We start from the raw sequence: 19,070 nt of genomic DNA, 5'->3' as shown, positions 1-19,070 counted from the left end.
AGAGGCCAACAATTTGATGCTACGATTGTTTTCAAACTGTGATAGGAAACTTAAGTATGACCTGTATTTTCTACTAACTCCAGATACTTCATGCATTACCTTCAATTAACTAGCATTCGCTTTCTAAACTTTATGTGGCAACAGTATCTGAAATTGGTTTTAAATTTTCCTCTACCAAACATAAATAAAAGAAAATTTTCTTTTAGTGAAATGTAAAAAAATTATTTATGTTAATCTAAAGGTTGTTTTGAAAAAATATTTCTGTATGAATTCACAATTAAGCATTTTTATGATCTAAACTGTGCTCAATTTGTGATCAAAAGTAACTTTTAATCGAAGTTCAGTTGAATTTTAATTACAAAGTTGTCTTCTCACTAAAACCGTATTATTTAGTAGCTGAAAACAGTCTTTTCTAGTTCTGAGCTAAACCAAGACTTTGTTTACATAGCTCTGTAACTTGAGGTCAAAAACTAAAACTTGTCTTGCTTAGTTAATTTGACTTGTTCTGTTGGCATTCTGTTCAAAATCAAGTATCTAATTAACAATATAAGACACAACCATGCAAAACATATTCTGGGTTTCAATGTGAGAAAGCAGAAGACTGTATCTTTATTGCGTATAAATAAAGATATTGCATATTGCATATCTTTATTTTCAAATTTGCTTGTTTTCACCCTTAATTAAGAGCCTTGACTGTTCCTTTTTGAATTGCCTCCAGTAGCTCAGACTTGAAGCAGACAAAGATGAAGTCTCTATAGCCTGTACATGTCTAGTCCTATTTCAGTAAGAAAATACTTCTTGTTTTTTGGCTGGCCTCATATTTGCAGTGAAGGTTAGGGGAACATTATCCCCCATTAACACCATCTAGAGCAGCGATATGGCCTGTATGTTAAGTAAGTAAGAAACATCTGGCTTTAGAGCTCTCTCCCAGTTTCCCTCTCCTTCCTTCTCACCCTAATCAGATAAGGGTTACATCCATCCTGAGTTTGTACTATTATTCTCAACTGTAACTATCATGATTTATGTGCAGTATGGACTAATCTCATTTCACTTATACTACTTGTGAACTAGACATGGATAGGAGGATTTTTAGGTCTCAAAAGTGATCCTAAGGAGTCCATTCTTGATTTTCATTAAGCTACATTCATTCCAAGAAAGCTGAAAGTTTTCTTCCTTGAAACTATTTTGAATTAGCTATTTGACTAAGGATTAAAATTAAATAAGGTCTCTGTTTCAGAGATAAACAATGTATTATCATATTTGCAATGCAGTGACAAATTAAAACATGAAATTGAATGAGACAGAAATTCAGAAAGCAAATCCTCTTTTGCTTCATATTATATTTGCTAGGAGAAACAGTCAAACAACAATTTATTATTAAATTATTAATTTCAATGAATCCATTTTCTTTTAGGTGAATTTATTTTCCTGAAGATTAGTGACTGCAAAAGCTACAGATCTGCATACTTAAAAAATCAGCTGGAATTAGGTAGAAGAAATTCTTTCAAGCATATGAAGCTTCTGACTTTATTTTCAAGAAATCCACAATGAATTTGCCTGTATCTACATTTTTGCCATCTACAATCATAGGATCATAAATAATTATTATAGATTGGCTTCTCTTTGTAGCAGTTCAGAGCATTACCTGAGTTTGCAAAAATGAAGGCTATGACCTACATCACCTCCAAAAGTCCAGGGGAGTGGGGAGAGGGTTGCGGAATTTCCTTCACTAATTGAATTTTCAATTGTCCAGTTCCCAGACCATTACTCCCTCAGATGTTAGATACCTGGCATCATCACAGTTCAGAAGTAATGTCTAGGCAGAGATCACACTAGAGATCACACCTTGATGAGTCAGCTATACTTGCGTTATGTGCACTTCTTTCATTACGAAAGGAAAAGATATCCCTGATTAGAAATTGGTGATGCAAAACGAAATTAACATCTGAGAGATTTTCATTATGGTGATGGCTGCTTCTTAATTCTGTTCTCGAAAGTCACCTAGAAGTTATACCGAACTGGAGTCTTCAAACAGAATACCTTATACACTGCATTGTTATACTGGGTTAAAGGCTCACTCAACATCTGCATATAACTCTACTTATAATTTTTACTTACCTAATTTATGACATTTGCTAAAAAGATGATGAGTAAACAGCAGCTTGAGACTCCCATAGGACAGTCAGTCCCTAGGATGTCATCACTCATGTTAAAGAGTCAATGCATTGTTTTAATCACCTTTCAAATTATAAGACCATTATTCAAAGCTGACACATTTTATACTTTGAACTACAAGACATTTATATGCTGTAGGAATTCCCACATTTTAACTTGACTCCAAAGAAATGTCTGAAAAGCATCTGTTGTTTGCTTTTGAAAAGAAATCCAACGTGTTTACCCACAGATGTGATGGATTGAACACCATTTTCTACTGCAACTCTGTTACTGCCGTTCAAAAGTGAAAACATTTATCTCTGGAGGCAGAATTCTTGCCAGGAAACTAAGCAAGAGGAAATATTGACAAGAAGATCTCTGCTTCAGCCTTGCACGGTTTACCTGCATTGCAAGGCCCAGCATGATAAGGAAGCTGGAATCCTTCTTTACAGAAGTGAGTAGTCAGATATTGGAAGGAATCCAAAACACACAATTATGAAAACAATAGTGTCATTGTTAGTCCTCTAAACAAAACTGAAACAACAACAACAAAAAGTGGAGGCAATCCCTGTATTTTAATCCCTGTTTTTCTCAGAAAGTAGAGTACCTTCAACAATGTATTTGATGCACAAGGCCCTATCCACTGATTTCAACAGCACAATTAGCCTTCAGTGCATGCTGAAGCAGAGGGTTTTTAAGTTGGGTTTTTTTCCCAGAGAAGTGGAAATTGTCCTACATTTTTTTTCAGATGCTTTTTCACATTCAGTTCTCTGAAACTGAGGCATCTATTATTCAATTTCAAACATGAATCACAAAGGCAATAAAAAGCACTTATTTCTGTACTTTTTCCCACTCTGCCCAAATATGAGGGTTGGAGCCAAAGTCAGACCTGGATCTCAGAGGAGTAAACCCATGGTTTTGCTGATGTGGCTGGATCATCTCTGGTTCATAAACAAGGTCATATAAAGGAAGCTTAGGCAGCTCTACATAACAGAGGAGTCATGAACAACTAGCTTGACCTTCAAGGCTGGCCACCCAGTATAACACATAGAGATAAAGCATTTTCTGTGGCTTTGCTGAATTTCCAGAACCCCACAGTGCAGATAGCTGCTTCAGACAGCTGAAGTACATGTCAGTGTTGCATTTATGCCAGCTAGGAACTACTGTGTGCCTGAGGGATTTCTTAGCTGCCCCCAGCTGTGCAAACGGATCCAAATGAAAGTGAACCTGGCCAACAAAATTGTCATAAAATTGCTATCAAATAATTATACGATCCTTCATTAAATCCTTGGCTTCCTAGTCATAATTAGAGATCTGTGGGTAAGTAGAATAATTTGAACATTTGCAGCTAAATTACTCCAGGTGTAATATGATGTAACTGACATGTAGCATACTGCTTATTGTCCCCAAGGACCTGTGTGGAGAAAACATGTTATATCTCCTGAGGCCAATAAGATGAGAAAAACATTTTAATGAGAAAACAGAACAGTTTTGAGTAGCATTTTAACACCATAATCCAAACTATACTTCCATACTTTAAGAACAAAACCACTTCCTTTGGTGTGAAAAAAAGTATAATTAGGATATTTAAACTGTGAAGATTCTGAAAAATGCCAAAATATAAAATAATGCAGGCAAATTGACATCTGAATGAAAGGACTACAGCTCCAGATATAACATCGAACAGTCATCATGTTAAAAAAAGCCTGTCAGTGCTCACCTCCACAGAAGAGCTTCATTTATTGAAAAGAACAGGTTTGAAACTGTGGGGAAATAACAGAACTACTGAATGCTTTGCGCTTGCACTGTGGAATGATGACAACCCATGGAAATACTGTACATGCCCTAAAGAAAGCTGTAGTATCTGCAGTGTAGCACAGTTGGCATTCCATTCTTGAAGAAGAGCATTACATTTTTAATCTCTACTAGTATCAAAGTGCAAGGTTTATTATTTAGTTTGTTTCATAGCAGTAATATGTGACCCTAGGTTTGGTAAGTTTGAGGAGCTCTGGACAAGATGTAGAGAGAGATAATTGTATTAAGAAAAAAAAAAAACGGAGGGATTGAACCTGAAAAATCTTCTGCCACAAGTCATATTATCACGTATACCAGTATCCCAAACCATAATTATGTTGATGTATTTCTCTATTTCCCATAGGAGTATTTTGGATTTTCATCATTAATGTTAATTGAAATATTACCATACCACTTAAAATAAAAAAATAAAAAATAAAAAAAAAGCCCCATGTACTGCAGACACCTTTGTGTCCACATGCCTACATGCTTTTTCTGAGAAAAAAGACAGATGAAACTTCGATAATCAGTGAATATCTGCAAAAATGTTTCCTGTCAGCAGTACTGGTAGCAAAAGACAGACTAGCCAAATTACACAAGTCTCACATACGTCCTGGAAGATATGTCAGACTTCTGGCTAGTGCTCCATCTTTTTTGAACAAAGTAAGTTTGTCCTGAGACTCTGATACTAACAATAAGCTGAATACCAGATGAGTTTCTATTTCCATGGTGAGTACTGTCATGATCACAGACTGAGGTCTGTATTTTAAATCAAAAAAATATAAAATAAAAACTATATTTTGCTCCTTTAGATTTAGGAATCATGTATTTAGAACAAGAACAATACAAAGTATATCCTTTATGGATTCAGCATAGAGATTTAGTCACCAAATTGATTAAACACTGCCAAGAACTTCCATAACTAAAATACCACCAGTTCCAGTCACGTGTTGGTAAATCATTACATGCCAACCTACTGTAAGGGTTTTAGTCTAAAATAGACTACTTAGCAACTAATTCAGACTTCCTTTATTCCATTTACAGCCTATATAAACAAATGAAGGTATCTGCTGTAAAGCTGGTTAAAACAGCTACAGATGAGAAATGTGGTAACTTCAGATTAGGGAAATTTTGGGAAATGTGTCAGTTTCTATTAAAATGTCAATGGCAAGCCTGGGAATTCAGAGAAGAAATAAAATGAGGCAAAGCAAAACCCATAAGACTTCTGTAGACAGCATTTATACACAGGAGAAATAAATAACATGAATCTCTATCCCTACTTTCAGTCAACCAGAATAAGAGCTAATTCAGTCTCTGAGTTCCACAAAAATATCGGTGTCATCAGCCTATTATTCTAGGACTTACCTGTCCCCTTCTTAAAAAAAAAAAAAAAAAAGAAAATGATGGATAAGTAAATAAACAGAAAAGTTGGACTCTTCTGTGCAAACTGGCGCAAAGGAAGTTTATGAAATCTCATTTTTTGACACAGTAGAATTTCTAAAGAAAAAGACTCTAAGATTTTACCTCTTTTCTCCAAGCCTATAAAACACAACTGTCAAAAAACATAGAAAGGGTGGAAATCAACAGCTAGCAGCTTCTAAGTAGAGCTATTATGCTACTTTGCCCAACATGCATTCCTGCACAATGCACATAACCGTATAATCTTTGTTATGATTTTTTGTCACTTGTACCCAAGTCTCTACATTCTGAAGATTCTAATTTGTTTGAAAAGCAGATTATTTCCTTTTATGTTTTTACATGGGACCACAATGTTCTTAGTCTGATTCGTGCTTTTGTGAAATGCTGTGGTGTAATTAAAAAAACTTGAAGCTTGAATAGACTTGTGTTGTGATTTAAACCCAGCTGGTAACTCAGAACCACGCAGCCGCTCTCTCACTCCCCCCTCCCTCCCCTTTATCTCCCCCTGCTCCTGGAGGAATGGGGAGGAGAATCAAAAGAATGTAACCCCCGAGGTTGAGAGATAAGAACAGTCCAGTAACTAAGATATAACACAGACCACTACTGCTGCCACCAATAATAATAATGATAAGGGAAATAACAAGGGAAGAGAATACAACTGCTCACCACCTGCCGACCTATACCTAGCCCTACCCAAGCAGTGATCTAGCCCTTCTGGGTAACTGCCCCCCAGTTCCCCGGTTTATATACCGGGCATGACATGTTGTGGTATGGAATAGCTCTTTGGCTAGTTTGGGTCAGGTGTCCTGTTTCTGCTTCTTCCTGGCTTCCCCTCCTCCCTGGCAGAGCATGAAACTCAGAAAGACCTTGGTCAGAGTAAACATTACTGAGCAGCAGCTAAAAACATCGGTGTTAGCAGTGTTGTTCTCAGGCTGAAAGTCAAAAGCACAGTGCTGCACCAGATACTAAGAAGGAGAAAAATGACTGCTACTGCTGAATCCAGGACAACTTGTAGTTTTCCTATGCAAACCATGCAGGAAATACAAACCAGCTGGCATTTCCTGATACTCCTTCTTAAATTATATTATATTTATTTATTTCAAATTAAAGCAAAGAATATCCTTCATCTTTTATAAGGAGACCCCACAGAAATTTCTCAATCAGTTTTATGGTCTTTTAGCTTGGGTTTTCAGAAGAACAAAGAGACCACTATTAAAGCAATAAAAAAATATTTCTTTTTCTCTTCACTGCTGTTTCTTCCCTTGTAACACGATCTCAGTGTTTCTCAGTGAAAGAGCAAGGTACCACCTGTGTGAGTCAAGCACTTTAAAGTTAAGGCACAGTCTTGAACTTAAGATAAATCCTGAAGAGTCCTTTACCCCTGAGACCTCAGATGAAGTCAGGTCAACAGAGTGGTTTGCCTTAGTCGATGAGGAATGGGTTAGTGATCAGTTGAGCAATCTGGACATCCATAAATCCATGGGTCCAGATGGGATGCACCCGCGGGTGCTGAGGGAACTGGTGGAAGTCATTGCTGGACCACACTCCATCATCTTTACCAAGTCTTGGGAAACGGGAGAGGTGCCTGAGGACTGGAGGAAGGCAAATGTCACTCCAGTCTTCAAGAAGGGCAAGAAGGAGGACCCGGGTAACTATAGACATGTCAGCCCCACCTCCATCCCTGGGAAAGTGATGGAACACCTTATCCTTAGTGCCATCTTAAGGCATATCAAGGATAAGAGGGTTATGAGGGGCAGTCAACATGGCTTCACCAAGGGGAAATCATGCTTGACCAATCTCTTAGCCTTTTAGGAAGAAATAAGACGGTGGATGGATGATGGCAGAGCGGTGGATGTGGTCTACCTTGACTTCAGCAAAGCATTTGACACAGTCTCCCACAGCATCCTCACAGCTAAATTGAGGAAGTGTGGTCTGGATGATCAGGTAGTGAGGTGGACTGTGAACTGGCTGAAGGAGAGAAGCCAGAGAGTTGTAGTCTATGGGGCGGAGTCTAGTTGGAGGCCTGTAACTAGTGGAGTGCCTCAAGGGTCAGTACTGGGACCGGTATTATTTAATATATTCATCAATGATTTAGATGAGGGAATTGAGTGTACTATCAGCAAGTTTGCTGATGACACTAAGCTGGGAGGAGTGGCTGACACGCCAGAAGGCTGTGCTGCCGTCCAGCGAGACCTGGACAGGCTGGAGAGCTGGGCAGGAAATAACTTGATGAAATATAACAAGGGAAAGTGTAGAGTTCTGCATCTGGGCAGGAACAACGCCAGGTTCCAGTATAGGTTGGGAAACGACCTGTTAGAGAACAGTGTAGGGGAGAGGGACCTGGGGGTCCTAGTGGGCGACAGGACGACCATGAGCCAGCAACGTGCCCTTGTGGCCAAGAAGGCCAATGGCATTCTGGGATGTATTAGAAGGGGGGTGGTTAGTAGGTCGAGAGAGGTCCTCCTTCCCCTCTCCTCTGCCCTGGTGAGACCCCATCTGGAATATTGTGTCCAGTTCTGGGCCCCTCAGTTCAAGAAGGACAGGGAGCTGCTGGAGAGAGTCCAGCGCAGGGTAACGAAGATGATTAAGGGACTGGAGCATCTCCCTTATGAGGAAAGACTGAGGGAGCTGGGTCTCTATAGTTTAGAGAAGAGGAGACTGAGGGGTGACCTTATTAGTGTCTATAAATATATAAAGGGGGAGTGTCACGAGGATGGAGCCAGGCTCTACTCAGTGGCAAACAATGATAGGACAAGGGGTAACGGGTACAAATGGGAACACAAGAGGTTCCACTTAAACTTGAGAAGAAACTTCTTCTCAGTGAGGGTGACAGAACACTGGAACAGGCTGCCCAGGGAGGTTGTGGAGTCTCCTTCCCTGGAGACATTCAAAACCCGCCTGGGCACATTCCTGTGTAACCTTATCTAGGTGTTCCTGCTCTGGCAGGGGGATTGGACTAGATGATCTTTTGAGGTCCCTTCCAATCTCTAGCATACTGTGATACTGTGATAATAGCTGCTGAGGTATCTCTACTAGATTTGTGAGGGATTTGGTTTTTTTTTCTCTTTTCCCTGAAGATCATTCTTCCTGCTCTCTATGCTTTTAATTCTGCTGGCTGAATTTTGTTGCCTTGCAGTGAAAGCTCCTTCAGGAACAGAGTGGTACGATTTTATTTTAATTATGCCAGAAAGATGACTCTTGTGTTCCATTTGCAACATAGTCTCCTTTTTATTGTTATCATGTAATTATACATTTTTAATGGAGCAAAAAAGTGTACAGTAATATTTTGATTCAAATATAAACTGTTCCTCAGCCAAGACAATATTGTGAACCTCAGATTCAATCTGTTTATTGTTCCTTATTTTCATTGTAGTTTAATTTGCCAAAATATTTTTTTATACTAGCATTCTGGTGCCTTTCCAATAATCCACAACATCTCACATATTTATCATCACATTAAAAAGTGTTAATAATTTTTTGTTTATTTAAAAATAAGTGTCTTGAAGGAATTTTTCCACCTTGAATTTTTTGTGAATTGTCAGTGTTTCAGGGAAGTCTATACTTTCTGACAATGATCAATGCAAAATATTTCATGTACTCAGGGATTACATTCTTCATTATTAGTATTTAATAGGTTCCTAAATGTGTACAAAATTAAAACTTATAGTCCCTGCTCTGAAACAATTACAATATGTTACCTCCAAGTACAAAACATCAATTTTATAGGCTTGCAATTTTAAATGATTAACTTCAACTGTGATTTTGAAGATTTCTGTTCTGTTGCTCACTACTTTGCTGTCTTTCTGAGACCCACAATCAGATGGTTACAACGTTATTTTCATAATATTTGGCAACTGCAATTCTGAAACCATGCATGCTGACAGATGTGAATTTCAGTCTCCCCTATCCCATATGAGAAGTCTATAAGCAACAGAATATTCTATGAAAGGTGGAAGCAGAAAAACACCTTATTTTGCCTGGCTACTTTTTTTATAAAAAAAAAGACTGACTTCAACCTAATTTTTCAAAAATAAAACAGACAGCTATGTCCCAAAGAGGTTTATATGAACTGTATGTCTGGTAAGTAGAAAAAACATAGGTGGCTGTTGTTCCCTGTTCATTAGCTTCCAGTATTTCTCTCCAGTCAAGGGAACTGTCGTCTGAAATATTACAGGCAGATCAATAAATATTCACCGTACTTTCACAGACATAAGATGCCTGATCTCAGACTGTGCTACTCCATCACCACCTTGAATCTGAACTGCCTACAAGAAACACTTATCTCTATACATAGAATTCATAGGATCACTGAAGATTCTTCAACATTAGTGCTCATTCTGATGCACTGATACAACACTAGATCCATTTCCAAGATCTCCCAAATCGCTTTTATAAACTGAGGTTATCAGCCAGAATAAGGATATATTGAGTCTACACCAGTGAAGCTTAATTCTCAATACTTGGAGAACAAGCATTAAAATGCCAAAAAAAAAATCAGTTAATTTCTCATATATCACAAAGTCAACCCATATCTAGTAGGTACTTGATTTTACTGCAATGAGAAGGTCCCCTTAATGGGTCAGCATTAGTAACAAGACATTCTTTGGAAAGAAAAGCCTTGATTTGTACAACATATCAGCACAATCAAACTCTGACTTCTGTAAACCATTTCCACTTATGACAATTTCCTTCCCTAAGCTGACTGATGGAGCCCAGCCCACACCAAAAGAGCCTTAAGTGAGGTACTTAAAGACTTCAGTTCTCATAAATATTCTGCTCACTCAGTCTCTAAAAGAGTGACTCATTTAAGATCCATAGAAGTTTTATATATAGAATCATAGAATCATAGAATCGTTAGGGTTGGAAAGCACCTTCAGATCATCTAGTTCCAACCCCCCTGACATGGGCAGGGACACCTTACATTAAATCATATCACCCAAGGCCTCGTCCAACCTGGCCTTGAACACTGCCAGGGATGGAGCATTCACAACCTCCCTGGGCAACCTATTCCAGTGCCTCACCACCCTAACAAGAAAGAATTTCCTTCTTATATCCACCCCTGTTTAAGATTTAACACATTACCCCTAGTCCTGTCACTACAGTCTCTAATGAGGAGTCCCTCTCCAGCATCCCTATAGGCCCCCTTCAGATACTGGAAGGCTGCTATGAGGTCGCCATGCAGCCTTCTCTTCCCCAGGCTGAACAGCCCCAACTTCCTCAGCCTGTTTTCATACGAGAGGTGCTTCAGTCCCCTGATCATCCTCGTGGCCCTTATCTGGACTTGTTCCAACAGTTCCATGTCCTTTTTATGTTGAGGACCCCAGAACTGCACACAATATTCCAGGTGAGGTCTCACAAGAGCAGAGTAGAGGGGCAGGATCACCTCCTTCGACCTGCTGGCCACAATCCTTTTGATGCAGCTCAGGATACAGTTGGCTTTCTGGGCTGCAAGCGCACACTGCCGGCTCATGTTCCTTTTCTCATCAACCAACACCCCCAAGTCGTTCTTCACAGGGCTGCTCTGAATCTCTTCTCTTTGCCCAACCTGTGGCTGTGCCTGGGATTGCTCTGACCCAGGTGTAGGACCTTGCACTTCTCATGGTTAAACTTCAGGAGTTTGTCATCAGCCCACCTCACAAGCGTGTCGAGGTCCCTCTGGATGGCATTCCTTCCCTCCAGCGTATCAACCGAACCACACAGCTTGGTGTCATCGGCAAACTTGCTGAGGGTGCGCTCAATCCCACTGTCCATGTCACTGACAAAGATGGTGAACAAGACTGGTCCCAACACCAGTCCCTGAGGCACACCACTCATTACTGGTCTCCAGCCGGACATTGAGCCATTGACCACAGCTCTTTGCATGCAGCCATCCAGCCAGTTCTTTATCCACCGAGTGGTACACCCATCAAATTGATGTCTCTCCAATTTAGAGACAAGGATGTCTTGTGGGACAGTGTCGAACGCTTTACACAAGTCCAGGTAGATGACACCAACTGCTCTACCCCTGTCCATCAGTTCTGTAGCCCATCATTGAAGGCCACCAAATTGGTCTGGCAGGATTTCCCCTTAGTGAAGCCATGCTGGCTGTCACCAAGCACCTTGTTGATTTTCATGTGCCTTAGCATGCCATCCAGGAGAATCTGCTCCAAGATTTTGCCAGGCACACAGGTGAGACTGACTGGTCTGTAATTCCCCGGGTCATCCATTTTCCCCTTCTTAAAAATGGGGGTTATATTTCCCTTTTTCTAGTCATAGGGAACATCACCTGACTGCCATGATTTCTCAAATATGATGGCTAGTGGCTTTGCAACTTCATTTGCCAGCTCCTTCAGGACCTGCAGATGGATCTCATCAGGACCCATGGACTTGTGCACATTCAGATTTTTAAGATGGTCTCGAACCAGATCCTATCATACAGTGGGTGCAAGATTCTCACAGTCTCTGCATCTGCCTTCCAAGGCTTGAGTGGTTTGGTCAGAGCCTTTGCCAGTGAAGATCAAGGCAAAGAAGTCATTCAGAACCTCAGCCTTCTCCAAATCCTGTGTAGCCAGTTCTCCTGAGAGCTTCCTGAGGGGGCCTACATTCTCCCTAGTCTGTTTTTTTATTTGCTATGTACCTGTAGAATCCCTTCCTGTTATCTTTAATACCTCTAGCTAAGTTTAATTCTAACTGGGCCTTAGCTTTCCTAACCTGGTCCCTAGCTTCCCAGACAACATCCCTGTACTCTTCCCATGCCACCTGTCCTTGCTTCCACTTATTATAAGCCTCTTTTTCATTTGAATTTTCCTCAGGAGCTCCTTATCCATCCAAGCAGGTCTCCTGGCCCTCCTGCTGCACTTCCTTCTGGTTGGGATGCAACACTCCTGAGCTTGCAGCAGGTGATCCTTGAATATCAACCAAGAGTCTTGGGCCCCCCTGCCCTCTAGGGCTGTATCCCATGGAACCTTCCGAAGCAGGTTCCTGAAGAGGCCAAAGTCTGCTCTTTTAAAGTCCCAGGCAGTGAGCTTGCTGCATGCTCTTCTCACTGTTCTGAGGATCTCAAATTTGAGCATCTCATGATCGCTGCAACCAATGCTGCCCTGGAGCATTACAGCAGGCAAGAAAATGAAACATAAATATTACAGGACGTTGGAACAGCTGACTTTCAAAGTAAAATCTGCACCTCTTCCTTTGACCACAAGGCTTGATTCATTCTTTTTCCTATTACATCATACATGAGTTTATAACAGGTTATTCATTTGCAAGGAACCAGAAAACCTTATCTCCCAAATTTTTACCACATTTCTGAGTATGTTATCATCCATCATCACATGGACTACCTGAATTATCATCTTCCACTCAAGAACATTCCTATTGCAGTGAACAAATTTGTTGATAAAATTGCTACAGTCTGAATCTTCTATTTTATAAGGATTTTAGGTATATTATCTTGTGATTACGAACACATCTCTGTCACTTAAACTACTATTCCTCTTTTGTTGTCCATGGAATGCTGTGAAACAAAGATAGAAGAGAGGGAAAGAGAGACTGATCTTTAACCCCTATGCTAGGATGAAATGTCAGATTTTGAAAATCTTATGTTGGAAGTTATAATTTACATAGGTATGATGGCAAGACATAATATTAAAAGCATGCATACATTTATACACACACAAGTAGATGTATTTAACACACTTTTTCTCACATACAGAGCAGAATAATATGAAAATATTACCATTTTTAGTTGTATACAGTCCTTTGACTGTACCTTGTTTCATTGTAAACTTATGAAGTATGAGATTGACAAAGAGATATTCAGTTTTTGACAGCCTTCCTTTAGAAATGTTTACAACTGTGCCTCCACACATCTATCTTACCTTGATGAAAGTAGGAAATGTGCTAGTTTACTTCAAATAAACACACAAGTGTGTCTCCTTTCTTTCTATCTCCTTCCTCTTTCTTCCCTTTCCTTTCCTTCCTGGGAGCGTGTGTAGGAGGATTTTTTTCCTACGTTTTTTATTTCACCATCTTTTCAACAAGGGCACAGTACTGTATTTTTCTGGGCTTCAGTAGCTCAAGAAAATATGGTTAATTCTACTAAGATTTTTCCAGTTTAATTCAAATGAGTTATAAAAACCCCAGTGTTTAAATCCAAACTTTGTAACATGGTAAAAGTCCTGAACATCTATCAGATAATACCATTGCCTTTTTTTTGTCTACTAATTTAAAGAAAGTTAAGAAATGGTAAGCAAACTATGGATGGTGTAATAAGTCTGCCACATGATATCCTGGAGTTGCTTGTCTTTTGAACATTTCAATTTTACCTATAATTTTCTTTTCTTGTATTTCATTTGCTACTCCTATTTGTTTTTTAGAAAATGTAATTGTTATAAAATACAAATTTGTTGAACCGCAGGGACTGCCACTACATGCTTGTTCCAGTCACCAGTAAGTCTAATGGCATCTGCTGTGTTGGCCGGCTAAATGCTATTTAACAATGCATTGCCGTGCTCTATCTGCATAATTGCATTGTGGCTCTGAAGCTGCATGACATTTAGGTTCATGAGTCATCCAAGGGACACTCTTATGGCAGGGCTTTATCACATGAGGAGTCCTTATCTTCTGAAAAATCCAAACTACTCTGAAGAAGTAGCAGATGTTGTGGGGAAAAAATAAAAAATAATAAATAAATAAAAACAAGGGGGCTTCCAAGCTCCGTACCACAAAATTGCCCTGTATCTCAGATTCCACTCTGTAGTGGACCTTGAGCCACCAAATAGCTACTTTCACCTCTGTCCAAGTACTGTCCAGTTCTTGGCCAGAGACAACAGGGTGATGGGCCACTCCTGATCTATTGTCCTTTGTATTTTCTGAGATACAGAAGAACGACATACCTACTGTTGATAGATTACACTGTTTGAGAACAACAGAAACTGAAACTATTAGTTTAAATCTATATCCTGAATATAAATGTGCCTGAATAGGAGGTGTATTTCTGTCCTTTTGCTTATAGTTCCTCTTATCGTAGTTTCCCTCTGTCACCTGTGCCTGTCTGATTGCTACCCTAATCCCTTTTGTCTTGCAGCTCTTATCATAGTTTTTTATCATGTCTCCTTTTGATGGCACAAATTTGGTCATCCCATGCTCCACCCAGCAAGCACTTCACTTCACTGATCAGTAAGGCAGCCAGCCCTCAGCTCAGGAGTCACCAGATGGAGCAACCCCAATCAAATTCTAATTTTAATTTCCTCGCTCTCAGTATTATACAGCACAGCATCTCCTGGCAACCTAAAGAGAAAATTACAGAAAAGGCCTTGCTTGTCTCCTGAACAGTACATGCCTCGTTCACCCAGGCCATGATAACTCTGTGGAAATTCAACATGCTCATGACAATCAGCATTGTAAAAGAATATAGCAGTCAGTCCCTGGCAAGTTATTCTGATGTTGTATGAGCTGAAATTTCAAACAGTTATACTTTATGAAATCTAGACAATGTTTCTTATAATATCAAAGAGCATCTCTTCTATACTTGGTAGTTTTAATATTAGCAAATGCCACCTTTTTTAGTTAACTGACATCTGAAATGCCATAACCACATGGACTTTGGTTGTTCTCTAATGCACTTTAAACAAAGGCAGGCAACCAGCATGAAAATTCTGTCCCAGATGGTTAAAGCTGAGGTCAAGGGTCCCATAAGAGAAACCATTACCAAATTAACATTAGGTGTTGTTGCCAGTGCCATGTGTTGCTTACAGCACTGTCATGAAGAAAAATTTGTACAGTGCTGCTGTAGAGTTATGTTGTAGATGAAAATATGTCATGATAGAAATGGCAAGCAAGAACAAAATGTTTCCATGGAAACATCATGCCTCATAGATCTGTACATATGCCTCAGGAACTAAACCATGAAGTTCTGTCCCTGCCACTGCACCCTTGCACAACTATATGTCTCTATTAAAGATGACACTTAAAGATAGCGCTCAAGTTTTCTGAGCTCTGCAACTTCAGTTTCACATGGACAACAGATTTACCCATCAGCTCCAAAATCCAAACACAGTGTGCCATTTCAGCATCATCTAGTGCTGGACACTGAATGAGCCAAGCAGATCTAACGTACTTCTTGTCTGTTTAGTAACCAAAACCAACTTGATTACAGTTGAGTAAGTCAAAGGCTTAGAAATTGGAAATGAAGAGAGAAAAAACATGGATTTATTGATAAATTTTTACACAGTTTTATGATTTTGCTTTCAATTTCAATCTATTCTTACTGCCATTATAAACTAATTGTTATACTCTAGATATATGCAACATATACAAACCAAAACCCACCTGAAAATACTCTATTAACGGAAGGAGGTGATGGTTAGCAGTGTAACTGCCTAATGTGTGTTAGGTCTATTATCACTAGGATGTATAGCTTGATTTCTGCTTTTTCCCAGAAAATATAAATGATTCTATAGAGAACAGACAGTTACTAACATTACAGAAACAAATGACCCAGTTGCTTCTACCTGACATCCTTATTAAACATATGAGTCTAATCAAATACAGAAGATTCCTGTATATGAATTAGCACAGACTAACCTGGGGTCTTGCTTTAATATTGCAAGCATGATGATTAGCAGCTGCCCAGAGGCTCTAGAAAGAAAACTGAAATAAACTGAGACCTTTCTTTAATTCTGTATTTTTGTTGTGAAAATTAAGGTAACATGCTTTTATTTTTCTGTACCTAATCAGATATAGGTAGAGAGGAGCCAAAAGGAGGAAAAAAGAAAGCAAAAGAGATACTATAGTTCTAGTTTTTACTGGGGACGTCAGTCTCATAAAACAATAGGCATTAAGTCACTGGGCTTTTATAAACTGTCACATTGTCAAATTAAAAATATTAAGATTTTCTATTACTCCCTATTTGCTTTTAGAATAATCCCATGTACAAGGATTACATATGTCATATGTCTGTAGGAAGACTGCAGTAGTAAAATAGCTTAAATTACTCTGGTTAATTCCTGAATGACACCTACTCAGTTGTTTTTTTTTTTGTTGTTTTTTTGTTTGTTTGGGGTTTTTTATAATATTGCAAAAATAAGGGATATGGGTTTTTTTTGTTTGTTTTCTGGAAAATTAAAGCTTTATTTTTAATTGGAACCAAACATACTTCAATGCGTTTATTCAGAACAAGAACAAATTTTACATGGTATGTACAAAAAAAATAACAAAACCAAAAGCTGCCAAAACTTTACTGAGGAAGCCCTCTAAACCTTACGTTTCATATTCAGTGCTGTTGGCTTAGAAAAATTAGTATGTGTTTCCTTGCAGTGGACATTCTACCACCTTCCTTATATTTTACTTAAGTTCTAGACAATGATAGAGTTTGCAACTAGTGAGACACTGTTATGTCTTTATTTTGAATAGGAATTCTTCTCACCTCTCTTACACATGTTCTGTCTCAGTCTAATCCTTATATAATGCGAAGACCATATATAAACATCCTTCTACTTAGCAAAGACTTCTTCCTAGGGCAAAAGAAAAAAAAAAAAAAATGAGGGGACACAGACTAAAAGAAAGCATGCTTACTCACATCAGTGGATGACAGGATGGAGGTGTCTGCCCCATAGGCAAGACAGTCTTACATATGACTTTCTAATGGAGATCCACTCATTTAACCTCTGATTAAAGGGGTTCTCAATCATAGGTATCCATTGTTGTGTTCAGTTTAAATTCTAAACACCCTTCTACCACCCAAAATCCTTACTCCTGATTCAGCTCTTGATCTAAGCAAAAGCTTCTAAGGCAACTATATGGTGGACTTTGATGCCTAAAACCACAGGTACAGGAGATTAAATATTGAGCTTGAAGGAGAGCTATTTAAATTCTTATTTTTCCTGATAATTACAGTAACAGAAATTACTGTAGCAAACAAAACAAAGCTAAAAAAAATAAAAGGTGCCTGGGGATATGGTTCTTCAAATTGCCTTCTTTTTTTATTATTTATCTCTGAAATAGAGAACTTTCATAGCCTATGACTTGCATTTCAAGTAGATGAGGATATGATCTCTGGATTGCAGCAAAGTTTAGGAAACAGATAAATCCCTAACTCCCCAGATGTGGACGTTTCAGGCAAAGAAATTTCCACAGTAGGTGTCAGGCAGCCATTGGAACACAACTGAATGGTTCACATACAACAGAAAACATTCCACACAGAAGCTCCAGCTGAAAATAACTATGCATCTGTCCTGAGTTCAGCAGTAGCAATCATGTTTCTCCTTCGTGGTAGCTGGTGCAGTGCTGTGTTTTGACTTCCTGCCTGGGAACAGTGTTGGTGAAACCGATGTTTTCGGTTGTTGCTAAGTGATGTTTACCCTGACCAAGGACTTTGTGAGGCTCATGCTCTGCCAGGGAGGAGGGGAAGCCGGGAGGAAGCAGAGACGGGGCGCCTGACCCAGGCTAGCCAAAGAGGTATTCCATACCACAGCACATCATGCCCGGGGTGGGGGGAGTAATTTGGAATTACCCGGAAGGACACGGGCTTCTGGGTTGGACTCGTTTCTCGGTGAGTGGTATTGTATTCTCTTCCCTTGTTATTTTCTCTTATCATTGTTGTCGTTGGTGGTAGCGGTGGTGATTTGCGTTGTACATTGGTTGCTGGACTGTTCTTTTTTCAACCCGTGGGAGTTGCACTTTCAATCCCCCTCCCCATCCCTCCGTGAGCGGGGAAGGGGAGTGCCCTGGGTTCAGCAGTAACAGTCATGTTTCTCCTTCGTGGTAGCTGGTGCAGTGCTGTGTTTTGACTTCCAGCCTGAGAACAGTGTTGGTGAAGTCGATGTTTTCAGTTGTTGCTAAGTGATGTTTACCCTGACCAAGAACTTTGTGAGGCTCATGCTCTGCCAGGGAGGAGGGGAAGCTGTGAGGAAGCAGAGATGGGGCGCCTGACCCGGGCTAGCCAGGGAGGTATTCCATACCACAGCACATCATGCCCGGGGTGGGGGGTAACTGGGAGTTACCCGGAAGGACACGGGCTTCCGGGTGGGACTCGTTTCTTGGCTGGTGGTATTGTATCCTCTTCCCTTGTTATTTTCTCTTATTGTTGTCATTGGTGATAGCGGTGGTGATTTGTGTTGTACATTGGTTGCTGGACTGTTCTTGTCTCAACCCGTAGGAGTTGCACTCTTTTGATCCTCCTCCCCGTTCCTCCAGGTGTGGGGAAGGGGAGAGCCCGGGGGGGGGCGGCCTCAATTGCTCTCAGCCCAGCACCACTCACTGGGAGTGAGTGAACAAGCTGTCTGGCTAGGGTTTAAACCACGACAGCATCTCTAGTGTCACAGTTAAAAATTAACAGAACTACTGTGTCGAAGTCTTGCATGTTAGCTATGCATAGGAAAAAAACAAACAAACAAAAAAAACACCACAAACAAAAGAAACAAACAAAAAAACAAACCAAAGCAAACCAAACAAAAAAAAAACAACAAAACCAAATGCAAAAACAGTATGCAGTTTAGAAAATTGTGAAAACCATGGGCATAATATACAGAGATTGTGTACTCTTGAGAGTACATATAAATAAAGATAATACTGATCATTGGGCTGCAAAGAAGTGCAGTGGGAAAAGCTAGGAATAAAAATGTTCAAAATAAATTTCCAGGATCACAACATGCTTAAAAGAGGTCTGAGAATTGGTCTGCATCCTCTGTGAGGTTTCTTTCACAAAAGTGTTTTTTGCTTTAGGA

This window comes from Pezoporus occidentalis, unplaced genomic scaffold (genome assembly GCF_034315485.1).
Source record: "Pezoporus occidentalis ecotype Australia unplaced genomic scaffold, CSIRO_AGI_Poc_V1 ctg84, whole genome shotgun sequence".
Lineage (NCBI taxonomy): Eukaryota > Metazoa > Chordata > Aves > Psittaciformes > Psittacidae > Pezoporus > Pezoporus occidentalis.
This window is presented reverse-complemented; position numbering follows the sequence as displayed.